At 35.3% G+C, this 17,314-nt stretch overlaps 1 protein-coding gene across 3 annotated transcripts in view; it reads left to right on the top strand.

Annotated features, from left to right (window-relative positions):
- LOC150104888 (STAGA complex 65 subunit gamma-like) overlaps nucleotides 1-17,314 on the top strand; it is a 134,749-nt gene that overhangs the window by 76,622 nt on the left and 40,813 nt on the right. The gene's annotated exons all lie outside the window — the stretch shown is intronic.

Below are 17,314 nucleotides of genomic sequence, written 5' to 3'. Positions count from 1 at the left end.
TATCCACTTATATACAATATTCAAGTATACACAAGAGCCTCCATGGCTCGTTTGGTTTTGATAGTGTCCTCTACTTGGAAAGAGGTTTGAATTCCATCTAGAACACAAAGAACCTTTATCAGGTCTTTTCATTTGAAGGTAGTTAGCCAGTCTCATATGAAAGTAATGGAGATTCCTTCCAGGAAACTCAAGTTTTTCATTGTGCAGAATATGCAAACCAGCCATAATATGCTATGAGATAGGATTTACTACCTCATCAGAGCATTAATTTGGTAGAAACCTAAAGAAGACAAGTTACTTAAAGAGGACATGAACTACTGAAAGTTTTATTGTATATACTTCCCACTTTACGTGGGAAGTATATACAATAAAACTATATGAAAAAAATATTAAAAATTCACCCCAGGTTTTATTAAAATCTTATATATACTTTGACAAATAGTTCTGTGACAAAAAAAAAATAAAGAAAGAAATAGATAATATAAAAATATAAAAATTCTTCCAGGGGTGTTTAAGGGTCAAAGCTGTATAACTGAGAGGAGACCTCCACATAGCCTTTAAAGGAATGTGGAGAACAGACCAGGGCTTCTGAGCTAATGTCCAATCCTCACTTTCTCGTGGTGCACCCTGTTGGGTATCTACCTGGATACTGAACGAATGAGGATGGGCTGGCAATTTGGGATTGAGCTGACCAAATTGTATTCTTATTGGCATAAACCAATATACAAAATGATGGTACAACATGACAAAATTCATGCCGGCTGGGGCATCGCCCGGTTAAACAAGGCCCCAGTTGTTTTCACCAGGGAACCAGGGTGAACTGTGAAAAGTTGGCTACTGGAACAAATCTGAAAGCACACCCCAATTCAGCATCACCAGAGTTAAAGATCGGTACTATCAACATAAGAAGCCTGAATGGCAAAGAAATGAGCTGAGGAATTAGATAAGTACCAGATCGACATAATAGGGGTGACTGAAACAAAAAAGACAAAAACTAGTGAGATCTTTCTGAGCAATAAATACAAAATGTTATATTCAGGCAATGACAATCAAGGAAAAGGAGTAGCGATAGTATTCAACACAAAAAACAAGGCTAATCTTCTTGAATGGCAGGCAGTCTCAAGTAGAGTGATCTGGGCTAATATCAGAATGGGGAATTGGACAATGAGACTTATTTGTGCCTATGGTCCCATAGAAGGTGGGACCATAGGCCTAAATTTTGCTGGTAGTAAATGGACCAAATCTGAGAAAGCATCTCGGCTCAGCTAGAGAATAATCCTCTTATTGGATTGTGCTTAGAGCCTCCATAGTTCAGTCAGTATAAACGAAGCCCTTTGGTTGGAAAGACCTAGGTTCGATTTCTGTCAGTGACAAGAGGACTCACCTTTTGACTGGAGATGAGTTAGCCAGTCTCATACAGAGATAGGGGGTGGGGTTTCAACTGGAAACTCAGGTTTTTTGTCATTCAGAACAGGCAAACTGGCCCGTGAATACACACACGGATCTATAGTCATAAATGCATACTTAATCTCTCACTGGGGTGGGGGGGAACCCATATGAATAAATAAAAAATTGGATTGTGCTAGGAAGAAATCTGAGTATAGCAGCATGCATTGAACACTTGAGGCATGCATCGACACAAGATTAGGTGTGCTGTGTGGAAGACATGTTTGTAATTCTTTCACTCCACAGTGCATGCTCCTACACATTGACTTTTTTTCTATCACTAAGCATGGAAGACATAAATGTATATAGCATAGTAATGTGATGTAGTAATACTATGGATCAGAAAATACCTCTCATAAAAAATAGTACAAAAAAAGTATGCAAAACAAGTCCACCTAAAAAACTATTCTGCATTTTCTTCATTTCTGAGCATCAAAACCAGACCTTTTATTTCTAACAGAATATCAGCTGGTTGCCTCAGTAACTGCTGTCTATTTCAACTGTCTATGATGTTAATTCAAACATGGTGATGTCTGAATCACTTCACTTAAAGCCATCAAAACCAGATCTCTTATTTTCAACCTAAACTGCTGGTCTCGACAAATTACTATTCACTCACCTATCTAAACTATATTCTACATAGGTGTATCTGTTACATTGGTGGTACTTGTGCATTAGCCTTATCTATATCAGAGAATGCCACCTCTATAATCTCCTCTTTTTTTAATATCTGCACTTGGTTGTATTCATTTGCTATGATTACAACAAAGTGATAAACATTACTCTCCAAATCTAATAACTACCTTATACTCTGAACTGTTTTATTATCTCTGTAGTGTGGAAATTTGATTTTCCACACTCTAATTACATAAACAATGAGATCATCTTACTAGGAAGCTCAGTGTACTTAATTCAAACTGGCTTCCCTTCTCTAACTCCATAGATCATGGAAGAGATGCTGAAGTATTTGCTTTTAGTAATAATATGATATAAATTATCCATCTTCCTCATCGCTTTCCTGACATCCTGGTCCTTTTCTTAACTGGTGATCATTTCATATATACACTGTGGATGTTGGCTTGCTTCCCTTTTGCTAACTCAAATTATAACTTCATCTAAGTTTCCTTTTCTACAGAGTTCTCAACTCAGCCATTCTCAGCTCTCTGTCTCTGGTACCAGTGGTGATGATGGGGATAACCTCTTTGATTAGTGTGGTATAATTGTAAGTTCTGCTCACTCTTCTGATCCAAAAACCTGCTCTGATCAAATAACTGAAATAATTCTAGCTGCAACGAAACCTTCTTACTCCCTCTATTAAAAATTAGCTAATCACTCTCCAAGCTTTCATTTTCCAGCATGCAAAGACAGTGCAATAAAAAAATTATAACATATTACAGGTGGCTCGAAACAGCTTTACTTCAGCTTTTGCTGCAGCTTACATATCACTATAAAGCCATCAAAATCTGATTTTGAAAGTCAAATATAGCATGCTCATGCACAAATGACAATCGAGCCTTATTCTCCCTTTCTGTGACTATTGGATGCATCTGCTCAAGGCATAATTTCTGCTATCACGCTTCTCTTATATAGGCGATCAAGGCAGATCACCTCACTATATCAAGAACAGTTCATTGCATGCCTCCTTTGGAATTTCACCAGAAAGGAAAAACCCAAGTTTGCATCCCATCTGTGACATGAAGAATCCTCATTGAGGCTTTTCAAGTGAACATGAATTAGCTGTTACATATGGAGGTGGCAGGATTTTTCCTTCTACACACTGAGTTTTTCATTTGGCAAAACAGTCTTACTTTCCAGAAAAATGCATTAAATTCAGCTTTGCACTATTCTTCCTCAAAACAATTGGAAAAGTAACACTATTCAAAAGAAATCTTGACTATAATAATTGAATTATTAAACATAAAGTTTCACAAGTCTTGACACACTCGTTTTAGGTAATCTACTTATTCCTTATTTTCTTCTATGCATTAAATTCAGCTTTGCACTATTCTTCCTCAAAACAATTGGAATTCGTCGTAATTTTAGAATTCCATAGAAATATTCCGAATTGCCTATTAATTCCCAGTCCTTTCTTAATCGATTTACGGGGTTTCCAAATCCCGTTACTTCCTTCTTGCTGTCCTGAACACTTCTCCCCTCTTTACTTTCGTTTTCCAATTAAATACGTTCATTCTTCCTGCCAAAATCCGGTTCTAACCAGTTCAGCTTACATCTACTGACTTCTCTCCATATACATTGCCTTTTCACGTTCTAAACACGCGCTGACTAAAAACAAGCTCCGTTTCTCCTTCAGCAGCCAATCAAATTTAATCAGAAGAATTACATAAAATCACTCTTACATACAGAAACAAAATAAAAGGATATTTTACAATTCATATAAATACATTTAAATATGATAAATACAAATTCTTATAATATATATGCACAGCTTCTTATGATAATTTTACAGAATACACTCAATAAAATGAATGACATATTTATATAGAGTCTTTTCATTATTATTACATATTCTAAGATTAAATAATTAATAACAAACAAAACTGAAAGCATTTATGTGAATAACATATTTCAAGCAAGAGACTAACAACAAATAATATTTACAAGTCTTGCTTATAACATGGTGGTGTTACACCTGATATCTTGAGAATATAATATCTTCAGTTATCATGGTGTAACATAAGTAAAAATAAATAACATAAATAAAAACCCCTGCATAAAAGGAATAATTTAATTAATAAAATATTCTTGCATCCAGTATAAATTGAGTGAAATGTAAAGGTCTATTATTTAGTTAAGATAACAAAAGAAAAGAATGTATTAAGATGTATTATGACTAAACAAGGAATTTGTATTAAATAAGTAGCTAACTAAGAATTAATATAGTAATGCGATTAAGAATGAAAGAGCTAAGTACATAAGTATAAAAGAATGAGTCATGAAATACGCTATGTAAGAGGCTACAGATTAAGCATTAAGTAGAATTCTGAGAACAGGTTTAAAAGGGGGTTAAGATAGAGGCTAACAAGAGAAATAACGGAATATCGCTTAGGGCCTATACCTGGATAGAAACTTCGTTACGAGTTGCCGATCAAAATGACACATGGCGGCAAAATGGTACCCAATTGGTAGACAGACGGAAAACAAGTAGGAGGCGGGAAAAAGAAGTAAGAAAGGGCGCCTTTAGGGGAGCAGCTATAAAAGGGTTGGTAACCCCCTTTAGAGGCTTTTTGAGAAGAGTAGGCTCTTTTGGGTTTAGGAGAAGATGTTTAGATAGTCAAGGTGGCTTGAGGCCTTTTTGCCTTTTGCCAGAGGAGAAGAAACTTTTGGAGAGTCGCGGTGGTTTTAGTTTGGTTTTCTAGTGGATTTCACGGTGTTCCTGAGTGGAGAGATATGGCTTATATCCTCATGCCACAACAAGGAATCGAAGGTGAGCGGGAAAGCTATTCCCGCATTCCTATGTAGAAAGCGAAATATGCCATGGAGTCATAGGAAACTGTGAAGATGTCGATGTCCTCGTTTCGGATAGTACAGCCGACCGCGCAGATGTTTATATAGCCCTGAATTGCAAGAAGTTATGCATGCAAGTTCGTTCAGTAGAAGGTAAAGGCCCGTAAGTGAAGCTAAAGAAAGGTATTGTGAAGTTTGTCTTATGTTAACTAGAAGTTGTTTGTGATAGGTACTATTGTCATAATACGGAACTGTTAAAGTGATTAGGGAGAAATTATAATAGGACTTTAGAATTTGATAGAGAGTGTTAAAAGTAAGCTAGCTAGTGTTGATAATTTGTGAATAATTAATTGTCCTAAGAATCTTGAGTGCCTACTATATTGTAAAAGGAAAGTTAATGACATAGTTGTGTGTTAATGAAGTAAATGGTTTTGTTAATATTGAGTTTGATTAGTGTGAATTGAGTAATCAAGTAGCCTGAGGAATTTGAATGCCTAGTGTAATGTGTAGAGAATCGGAATTGTCATAAGTATGTGCTAGAGTAGTTAATGATTTTGTTAGTGTACTTGAAGTTGAATAATCTAATAGTGTGTGGTAATCTAATTTGTCCATGTTAAGTGAATTCATGTTTTGTATGAAATTTTGTGGCGGTATGATCGTAGTAACTTTTGTCGAATCATAGCCCAACTACTTGTATTAAGCTAATTTTAGTGTGTAAGTAATTTAGTTGAGTATTTTGATATGTACCATGTTTAGAGAAATAATAAACCTTTTGTTTAATGATAAAAAAAGTTGTCTGATATTGCTAATCCAATGCACCGCTTAGAAACATTCGAGACTAATCACGCAGGAAATTAATGTTAAGAAACGGGAAGTTTAAGGAATTAATGTTGAGTAACAAGAAATAGTGTCACGCCTGCAATAGTTACACTTTCAGATATTTGAGTTCTTTTTCTCTGTTTATGTATAAAATATCCTAAACTAAATATCCCAAAGGGCGCAGTTAAAATACAAATACTAGGGATACTACGGGGAACAATAACTCAGATATTAGTAGAAATTTTGGTGATGTCTTGAAAGTAGAAGTTAGAAGAATATAGACGAAAGCAATTTGTGAGACAAACACAAATTCGTAAGACAGAATAGGGACATAACAGTGGATTATGTTAAATGTGAATGAAGTATTAAAATATACAAAATATCTTCATTCACAATTTAACACTTGACTGTGACAAGCCACTGATCCTGACACGAAAGGAGAGATATCAGAAGAATCTCAATATTCTTGTGGTCTTAATGATATCCTTCAATTAATGCTGAAAACGTATGCTCCTCAGTACTTCCTGCTCATTTTACATCTACTTAACAGCACATGAAAGCAATTATATTCATGTCTATCTCTCAAAAAAAAAAAAAAAAAACTCCCTTCTACATGTTAAGCTGTCTGTTACAGAGCTATCTTAAGCTCTTCTAAGTCATACTCGTCCTGAGGATAAGGTGACTAGCCCTATGCCTTCTGGTATATTCTATGGCTGTAGCTGATGTGTTCACGTGGCCGGTTTGCCTGCTTGCAGGAGGAGAAACCCCAGATAAACTGCAGAGAAAAACCCTGCTATCCATGCCCAAGACTGGCTAACTTGGTTATGTCTGAGAAAGATCCTTAAGCTGCTCATGTTGGTGACAGGAATCGAACCCAGGACACTCCTTTCCCAGGCATATGGTTGCGAAGTACATAGCTACTAGGCTAACTGTGCAGACTAAAAAATATGTATGTATGTAATGTAATGTAATGTAATGTAATGTAATGTAATGTCAAAGGAAATTTTATATTTGGTTTTAATATATATATATTTATAAGATTAAAATTTAACTGACTAGAACCCAAAGAAGTGTTCTAGTCAGTTAAATTTTAATCTTATAAATGTATACATCCCGAGTCAATCCTAATTTCAACAATATATATATATAAATCAGATGACATTTATCCCATTGTCCACAGCCCTCACCCACATTTATCTCAAAACGTATGCACAGAGTTATCGGCAGCCAACTTCATCATCATCTGAAGACCCACTAATTAATTGGTAATAACCACTGTACAGATTCTATCACTAAAGATCTAGCTAACATTGCCATATTTGGACACAAGAAAAGCTTTGGAAACTTATGTGGTCTCTATTCGCATTTCCAATACATTTGATTGGATCTAGAATAGAGGCCTACCTACTAAACTACCATTTTATGTCTTTATGTCTGCTTTTATCTGTTTGTAAATTGGTTGTCAATTTTCTCTGTAATTGTTCACTACATGGCAATAATGGATAGATTCCTCTCTTTTGACCTCCACACATCCTGCACCTTTTTCCTCATACTTTTCTTCCTATATACATAAAGCTCCTTTTCCTCAAGGGGTGTACAGCATATGATAGTACTAGATGAAAAATTTACATCATTATTAACTTCCTATCTACTATTTTCCTCCAAATCAGTCTGTTACCTGCCATGACTCCAATATTATCAGGTCTTATACTTCTGTCTTCTAAGGCACTTTTTACTGTATCAATCCAACTATATCTTGGTCTTCATGTAGGTCTTTTTCTGACCAACCTGGCAGAGAACAATTGTTTTGCTAATCTTTCCTTTTCAATTCCGCTTAGGTGACCATACCACCTAAGCAGAATTGATTAGCTGTCCTAACGCATTCCTGGATGCTGACAATATCAAGTTCTTTCCTAATATCCTTGTTTTTAATATTATATTGCCATTGATGCCATCTATTCATGCCCCTAATCTTTCTCAGGACTCTCATATCTGTGGTTTCTAGTCTTTGTTCAAGTGTTTTACTTCTGACCCAGCTCTCAGATCCATAAGTTAAAATTGGTTTGAACACTGTCTTATATACAGCTAATTTAGTGTTTTGGCTAATTTCTCTCTTATTCCGTATGAATTTATTCAGTGGACTTTCTACCATACCAGCTTTGTTGATTCTGTTGTCTATTTCCATATTTAATTTACCATCTTCGCTAAAAATTGTGCCTAAGTATAGTTCGCCCACTGATTAGAGGTCCCTCGACACTTCTGCGCATGTCAGAAAAAGGATAATCCATTCCGATAATAGGGTAATCAGTCTGTCTTCTGGGATGAGTTTGTTTATTATTACAGGTTGGAAAATTTAGCTTTTCTTTTACGAACATTGCTGTTTTTAAAGTGTAACTATTTTGCTTGTATAACAGTTGGAAAAATGTACGTAGTGTTAACAAAATTAAAAAAGGTATAGCATAAAACAAAAATGTAACTAAGTTTATTTTTAAGAAAGTTTTCTATAAAATAAAAATAATTATACAGAAAAACAGAAATTATTTCAAATGAACTTAGATATTCTAAACTTACAGTTGAGAGAACTGAGACACATTAATTTCCTAAACTGATTAATTATTTATGACTTGTTGTGTCTCTTTTAACAAACCCATGCAAAAAAAATGTTGGAAAAAATACCATTGTCAAATTCTTTTAATCTTCAGAGTCATCTGAATTGGTCACCGAATCGCCATCACTTTCACTTAAACTGATCACCAAAGGTTCGCATAATTCTTCGATAATTCCGTCTCTGTCCCAATGTATATTTTCCAATGAGGTGAGAGCAATATTTTCCCCAGTTTTGAACTGTAATACCTTCAATCGCCTGTTCTGAAAGCTTAAAAAGTTTCGACATGTCAATATCACCAGTTACGTTGCAATGCCGAATGAAACTTTTCACTTCTGCCCAAACATACTCAATAGCATTAATATCGCAATGATATGGTGGTAGCCTCAAAGCTAGAAATCCATGCTCTTTGAGCATCGTGTCTAATTTAAATAGTTTAGTTGTGGGCGAGTTTCTTTTGACCAAATTAAGCAATTCAATTTTTCGCATATCTGGGGAATGAGAAATGTTATTTGCAGAGAGCCAATCCATAAGAACTTGCTTCTTATTAGACCAATTTAGAACTTTGTTTAATCGAATAGAGTGATATGAAGCGTTATCAATTATAACAACAGCATATTTAGGAAGATTTGGAATCATTTTTTCTTCTGCTCACTTTTCGAAGATTGTAGAATTCATTTGCCCATGGTAATCTCCAATAGTTGAATTGGCTTTGTATAGTAAGTTTGAATTCGGTAGAAAACCCATTTCTCCACCCACACACAAAATTATTATGTGCCGCAAGGCATTTCCAGTTTGTAGCACTCCACATTCTTCTTTAGACTGCCAACATTTTCCATAAGTTAAATTACTATCAATCCAAGTTTCATCTAGATACACAATCGGTCTTTTCTCCTCCCTGAAACGTCTTATTGCTCTCAAATACTACGTTCTAGATAAAACAATGTCACTTCACTCCATGATAAGTTTCCTTTTATTCTGGGACTTTTTAAAACAAAATCCGATTTCATGAAGTATTTTCCTTAAAGTTTCTCTTTTCCAAAGAAAATTAATTTTTTCTTTAAGCACAGGAATCAATTTCGGAAGAGTTGGCACTCTTTTCTCAACCACGTAAAGTTAGTGAATAGTTCTTCTTATAACGTCTACATCAAAATCATTCAAAGCTATGGTTTCGATGGTTTTCTTTCTCTGGCGCTTTTTTTAGATTTAAATTTTGGCTTACCTTCACCTTTTGATTCCCTACGAATTCTTTTAACAGTCGACCCCGATACGCCCGCAATTACACTTGCACTTTTTATGACTTGAGAAAGGGGAACAAGAAGATGGCCTTCTGATGATTCTTTTTCACAGAATGTCAGTACATTATTCAATATTCTTTTGCAAGGGCTACTGAAACGTTTAACAACAGAACTTGTTGACTGTGCTGGATCCATCATACAAATTAATAATAAAAAAATAATGCAAAAAACGACAACCAAAATCAAGCTAGTACTAGCACAGCGACAGACAAGAAAGCACGTGATTTCGCATGTTGGTGACCAATTCATACAACCTTCATTTCTTTCTCCCCTTCAGCATGAATCGACTATTTTTGGCAAAATGCCAAGGAGGGATCTACAAATGGTGGGCAAACTATAACTGAAATGTATTAATTGTTCTATAAGTTCACCATTCACAATGCAGTTGATATTTTCAATGTTTCTGCCTATTTTCATTGTCTTTGTCTTTTTAATGCTGACCTTCATACCATATCTATTACAACATTTATTCAATTTAGTCAGGGAATCTTGCAGACTTGTAGCAGATTTATTTAGAGTATAACATCATCTGCATAAAGCAAAGAGCTGACATTAACACCTCCAATTTTGATATCATGTTTAATACCACTTTCCTTCATAATGTGATCCATATAGATAATGTACATCCCTGTCTGACACCAGATTTAACATTAAACCACCTTCCTGTACTTCCTTCAATTCTAACTGCTGACTTACAGCTCAACTAAAGACTAAGTAGTGCTTGATATAATGCCCATTAACACCATATAACTGTTGCTTTTTGAATAGCTTCTCTCTTGGCACCTCGTCATATGCCTTTTCCAGATCTACAAAACTTAAATACAGATCTTTGTTATATTCCCATGATTTCTCAACTATCTGTCATAAGGTGAAAATTTGATCCTGACAGCCTCTATTTGGCCTGAATCCAGCATGTTCTTCAAAGCTTTTCTTCCACAATTCTTCATAACCGTTTCTCAAGTATACTTGCATATATCTTACCAGGAGCACTCAGTAATGAAATGCCTCTGTAATTCTCACATTCAGTTTTATTTCCCTTTTTATATATATGGGTACTATGAGAGCATTACTGCAATCATCTGGAATTCGTCCCTCTGTCCAGGCTTTCTGAACTGTGCATTACAGCCACTGTAAGACTTTTATACCTCCATACTTGAGCATTTCTGGTCGAATATCATCTACTCCTGCAGCCTTTCCACGTTTCAGGCTTTTGGATTTTTTTCTACTTCAAGTATGGATATGTATTCCTGACTGCATGCCTGGTCGGTGTTTTTTTACCACTGTGCTGTCATCACTGCTTGTTTCATTTAGCAATTTTTTGAAGTAATTACTCCATACTTCAAGGATATCTTTTTTTCCTGTTTTCATGTCACCTTTATTATCTCTAATTCCTTTTACAGCACTCTTTCCTCCATTTCTGAGCTTCTTCAACAACCTCAAGGATATCTTGTCACTTCTTGATATTTATTTTCTATGTTCTTGCCAAAGTCCTTCCGGTTTAGCCTGTTTTACACAGTCTTTAGCTTTCTTACATTTGTCTCTGTATTCTCTAAGAGCACAAGCTGACTTATTTGCCAGGAACTTTAGATATGCTTTCTTCTTTTCCTTCACTGCCTCTCTCACTTCCTGTGTCCACCAGGGAGTTCTGATTTTTCTACCCTTGCAGACAACCTTACCACATGCCTCTCTGGCTGAATCAGTCAGTGTTTTCTTCAGGACCTGCCACTGAATCTCCAAAGTTTGGTTCCTGTTCTCAAACTCTTTCATTTTTTCTTGAATAATATTTGTGTATTTTAGTCTACAGTTGCATCTGAGAGCTGCTCAACTTTTTTTCGCTTTAAAACTATCTTACATATTCTTCTTTTTAATATGAAATACAGTTTTATCCTGCTTAGACTAAATGATGATCACTTCCAATTTCAAATCCTCTGTACTCCCTGGTGTCCTGCACCAGTGGGAAAACATCACTATCAACAATAACATAGTCAATGAGACTTTTCTTATTCCTTGCCTCTTCTCTCCATGTGAATTTGTGCACATTTTTATGTTGGAACATTGTGTTAGTAATAACCAGTCCATGTCCTGAGCAGAAATCCAACAGGTATTTGCTGTTGTTATTAGATTTGCTCTTTTCTCCAAATTTTCTCAAAATATTTTTGTATGTCTGACAATCATTTCCTACTCTGCTATTTAGATCCCCAACAAGGACAAACTTTTACTTTTTCATTGTGTTAGTTGCTTTCTCTAAATCCTCAAAAAATTCCTCCACTTCTACCTTAGTAGAACTTTCTGTGGGACCATATGCACAAATAAGTCTCATTGTCCAGTTTCCCATTCTCATATTTGCCCACATCATTCTACTTGAGACTGCCTGCCATTCAAAGATTAGCCTCGTATTTTGTGTTGAATACTATGGCTACTCCTTCTTTTAATTGATTGTCATTTCCTGAATATAACATTTTGTATTTATTGCTCAGAAAGATCTCACTGGTTTTTGTCTTTTTTGTTTCAGTCACCCCTATTATGTCGATCTGGTACTTATCTAAGTCCTGAGCTAGCTCCATTTCTTTGCCATTTAGGCTTCTTATGTTGATAGCACCAATCTTGAACTCTGGTGATGTTAAGTTGTGATGAGTTTTAGGATTTGTTCCACTGGCTGACTTTTTGCTGTTTGCTCTGGTTCCCTGGCGAAAACAACGGGAGCCTTGTTTAACCGGGCTACGCCCCAGCCGGCATGACATTCTGTCATGTTGTACCATCATTTTTTTTTTTTTATTTTGGTTTAAGCAAGAATACAATTTGGTCGGCTAAATTCCAAATTGCCAGCCCATCCTTGTCCGTTAAGTAACCAGGTAGATACCTAACAGGGTGCACCACGAGAAGGTTAGGATTGGACATTAGGTCAGAAGCCCTGGTCGGTTCTCCGTATTCCTTTGAGGGCTATGTGGAGGTCTCCTCTCAGTTATATAGCTTTGACCCTTAAGCACCCCCTCCCTCTTTGGTCCAACCTTAATACTTAAACATTCCAAGAGCTTCAAGTGCATTAGTACTGGTGTTCTTTTTCTGCTCAAGATACCACTTCTAACACTATGCAAACGCACAAATCCTTCCAACTTTGGAATTTGTGCTCTTCTTTCTCCTAGATTCACTCTGTTGACCTTCTCATAACTGTTCTGTTTCTGTCATATGCCTTTTATATAGGTCTTATTATGGACACTATTTTGTTGAATGTTCACCATCAATCCATCTTCTCATCTCTTCTTTTTATTCCATCTACCTCTGTTCTGTAGAATTGCCCTATTCTAGAACTACAATCTCTACACATGAATGAGAGGTTGCAAAACCTCTTACATGTAGAATCATATATATCACGATTGCACCACTAGATCAAACAAATTCTGTGATTGATGTTTCATATCATGTAGTGTTTTGTATTTTACTGTTTTTTTTTTATTATTCTTTTAGCTTTATTTTTAAGAATTTTACGAAACATGTAAGATAGTAAAAATAAAGCAAATATATCACTATATAACTAATGTTTAAGAGCAAATATTTGATTTTTCATCCCCCTGTTTTACTCCACAGAGCAGGAGCCATGTTTTATCATACTTGGAACTGCTATCTCATTTCCTGTTTTAAGTATTATAGTCTTGGATTACTAAGTTTAGTAACAAACTCTAACATTTTGTTCGTGTCACAAGGATATTATCATGATGTTACGCTCTAATAAGAGAGCACTGTATATATATATATTCAGTATTATGCCAGTGATGATTGTGCTGCTGTTAGAAGAAAACTTGCTGATACTGTTATCTGACGTTCATTCTTCATTTTTTAAAGTTGCGTGATCTGAAATATTAGCACACTTGTTACTGCCTGCTGATATTAGCTTCTGCTCCTTGAAAAGTTTTTCATATCAGTATTTAGTTCTATTAATAATTTTGTTTTCTTCCAAAGGATCTCTATATCACCTTTTTTTGATATTTTTGTTGCTAGTTTAGCAATAACAGCAAACATATCCCTTTTCAAATTATTCCCAATATTATAAGAGTTAAAATAAACAGTAGTAGCACTCCAGTTACAGAGCCCATACGAAGTTAACCTATGGTCATTTTCCTTTCTATGATTCTGCTTCTTCACGTACTGCCCTCTGATGTCTGTCACAACCTCTGTCCATTTTACTGACTTCATACCTATTGATATTTGTTTCAATTTGTATAATAGATTTCTGTGCAGTCTCTTATTGGATGCTTTGCAAAGTCTTGCAGTATCATAATGATTATTTCCTTTATTGAACTCATCTGTAAATATCTTGTTATGTAACTATATAAGGGTTTGCAGTAAATTTGAAATAGGAAGTGATCAGCATTTAGTTTTGTTTTGAACAGGATAAAAATGAATCCATATCAAAAAAGAAAAGTATGCAAAAGTTTTGAAAAAAGAACCAAAACTCAGCAATTTTTATGAGTGAACTGTAGATTTGAATATTATTCAAATATTCAAATATTTGAAGCAGTTTAAAAACAAGAATCAAACCCTGGTGGTGACTCTGAAGAAAATGCTGATTGATTCATCAGGGAGACATGAATGATGAAAGGTGCCTGCAAGGATAGAGAATATTACAAATCTCTGGTAGAGTGAGGAAGTGCTGGGGAGGGAGTTAGAAAGTAGTTATCTGAGGTTGTTAGAAGAATTGAAAGAATAACCATAGGTAAATATCATTAAGGTGGCAAAATATTCTTGATGGTATTGGAAAAACTAAATGGAGAAAATAGTACTGTAAAAAATAATCTGAACATGATAAAGATGACACTAAATTGAAAATAAAGATATTCTGTGTGCCTTGAAGAATTACTTTGAAAAATTGTTAAATGAAAAAGTCAGCAGGAAACTGAAATTTGGAAAAGCAACTGGAGTCGATGATATTCAATGAAAAATGCTCTATAAAAGTTTTACAGTGGTTATAATGCATAATTCAGGTCTGAAGACGGTCAAATTCTGGAAGATTGCATTAGGGCTCTAATACCTGTCTGTAAAAAAGGGAAATAAAACTGATTGTGAGAATCATGGACGAATCTTTCTATTGAGTGTCTAGATAAGATTTATGCAATCATACCTGAGAAGAAGCTAAGAAAAATTGTAAAAGAGAAACTTGGAGAAGAACCAGATTTTCACTTTTAAACAAATAGTCAAAAAATCATGGGAATATAACAAGACATGTTTTCTAGATCTAGAAATAGCTTTTCAAAATACTACAGTCATATGGTCTGCATTCCTTAATTGAATTGAATAACTGCTATAATAAATTTAGCATGAAAACCTGCGTGAGGAGCTGAAGGATCTTCCTCAGCCATAGCCAAGTTAGCCAGTCTTGGGCGTGGACAGCAGGGTTTTTTCCCCAGTTTATTCTGGGGTTTTTCATCCCGCAAAGCAGGCAAACTGGCCTTGAGAACTCAACACTACAGGCCATAGGATACACTGGGGCATAAGGCTGACCACCTTATCCTGTAAACGGAGTGAGGTCCGATGATCAGTGGACCCTCGACACCGCAAGGTAAAAGAGGGTATAAGGAAGATGAGATGATGAGAACCTGCAGTAAAAAGACATAGGCAGGAACATTAAAAACATTATATGCATCCTGAACAGAGAACCTATGGAGAATAAGCAAAATAATGTAACAATTTAGACACAATTTTTAGTGAAGATAGCAAATTAAATATGTAATTAGACAACAGAATAAGCTAATCTGTTGCAGTGGTGAGTGAATTGAATATATTTATTCAATTCACTCACCACCATACCAGAATTAGAAAGAAGTTGATCAAAACACAACACTAGCTTTATAGAAGACAGTGTTCAAACCTATTTTAAATTATTGGTTGGAGATCTGACTTAGATATAAAACAGTTAATCAGAGATTAGAGACCACATATATGAGAGTTTTGAGAAAAATTAAGAGAACGAACTAGAATCAATGACAGAATCATATTAGAATTGAAGATATTAGAAAGACACTTGACATCATTAGCATTCAAGAATTTGTTACAGATTTAATCTAAGATGGTATGGTGTCACTTAAACAGAATGGAAGAGGAAAGGTTAGCAAAATAGATGTTTGATGCCAGATGGCAGGAGAAAGATCCAGAGGAAGACCAAAATATAGGATCAGACATATTGGAATCCTGATAGATAAGTCTAATTTGGAGGATAATTGTGGATAAGAAGTTAGTAATAATGTATGCTTGTCACATCTAACTATCATAGTGTCCTGTACACCTCTTCATAGTATATATCAGGAATTTGATGATGATTATGTAAATATACTTGCTTTCATGCTTTATCCTTTACCCATCATCATCATCAAATTCCTGATATATATACCCTCGGTGGGGGGGGTGTACAGGATATGATAGTACTACATGAAAAACTCTGTACCTCTGCTTCATAGATTACAAAAAGGCATTCAACAATGTCCAACATGAACAATTAATTGAAATCCTTCCAAAAATAGGCATGGATGGAAAAGACATTAGGCTATTAACCAATCTTTACTAGGAACAGACTGCATCTTTGAGAATAAATAGGGAGACCTCAGAAGAATTCCCAGTTCAGAAAGGTGTGTCTTTTCTCCGATTCACTTTTAACCTATATACAGAAGAAATATTTAATAAAATTAGTAACCTCAAAGGAATCACTGAAGGGGGGCAGAAATATTAATAACCTAAGATATGCAGATGACATGGTTCTTCTAGCTGAAAACAAATATAACCTCAAAACTCTTATAGATGAAACCCTCAAGTATAGTGAACAGTATGGCTTCAGTTTCAATTTTAAAAAGACAAAAATCATGATAATTTCAAGAGAAAAGAAAATACCAAAAATATGTATCAATATAAAAGGAAATAAATTAGAACAGGTGCAAAAAGACATATACCTCGGACACTTGATCACAGAGAATGGCAGGACAGAAGATGAAATTAGAAAAAGGATTGAAATTGCATGGTCAACTTTCAACAGGATGAAAAATCTTCTTACATCTAGAGAATTAAATCTGAAAACAAGACTAAAAATCTCCAAATGCTACATAGGGTCTACATTATTATATGGAGTACAGACATGGACACTCTCCAATTTGAGTGTGAAAAAACTGGTGGCCTTTGAAATGTGGATGCTGCGAAGAATTATGAGAATATCATGAAAAAACAAATGAAGAGGTACTAGAGATGGTAGGTGTAAACAGGAGCCTGATGAAAGAAATTAAAAAGAGAAAAGTCAGATATTTTGGAGGGAAAGAGGAAGACAAAGACTGGAGTGGATGAAAAATACACAAGACTGGACCTATCTCTCATATGAGGAATGCAGAATAGAACATGGTGGAGGCACATGGTAGTCAATCTCCTTGAGGGAGAAGCCACCTGACAGGACATGAAAAACTACATCATTACTAACTTCCTATCTACAATTTTCCTCCAAATCAGTCTGTTACCTGTCATGACTCCAACATTATCAGCTCTTATATTTCTATCTTCTAAGGCACTTTTTACTGTATCAGTCCACCCATATCTTGGTCTTCCTCTGGGTCTTTTTTTCCTGCCAACCTGGCAGAGAACACTTGTTTTACTAATCTTAACTTTCCCATTCTGAGGTGGTAACCATATCACCTAAGATTAGCTCGGCTAA

The sequence above is a fragment of the Typopeltis vanoorti genome, chromosome 7 (genome assembly GCF_054136105.1).
Source record: "Typopeltis vanoorti isolate ZY-2024b chromosome 7, IOZ_Tvanoo_1.0, whole genome shotgun sequence".
NCBI lineage: Eukaryota > Metazoa > Arthropoda > Arachnida > Uropygi > Thelyphonidae > Typopeltis > Typopeltis vanoorti.
The sequence above is the reverse complement of the archived record's forward strand: the minus strand, read 5'-3'. Positions and strand labels throughout refer to the sequence as shown.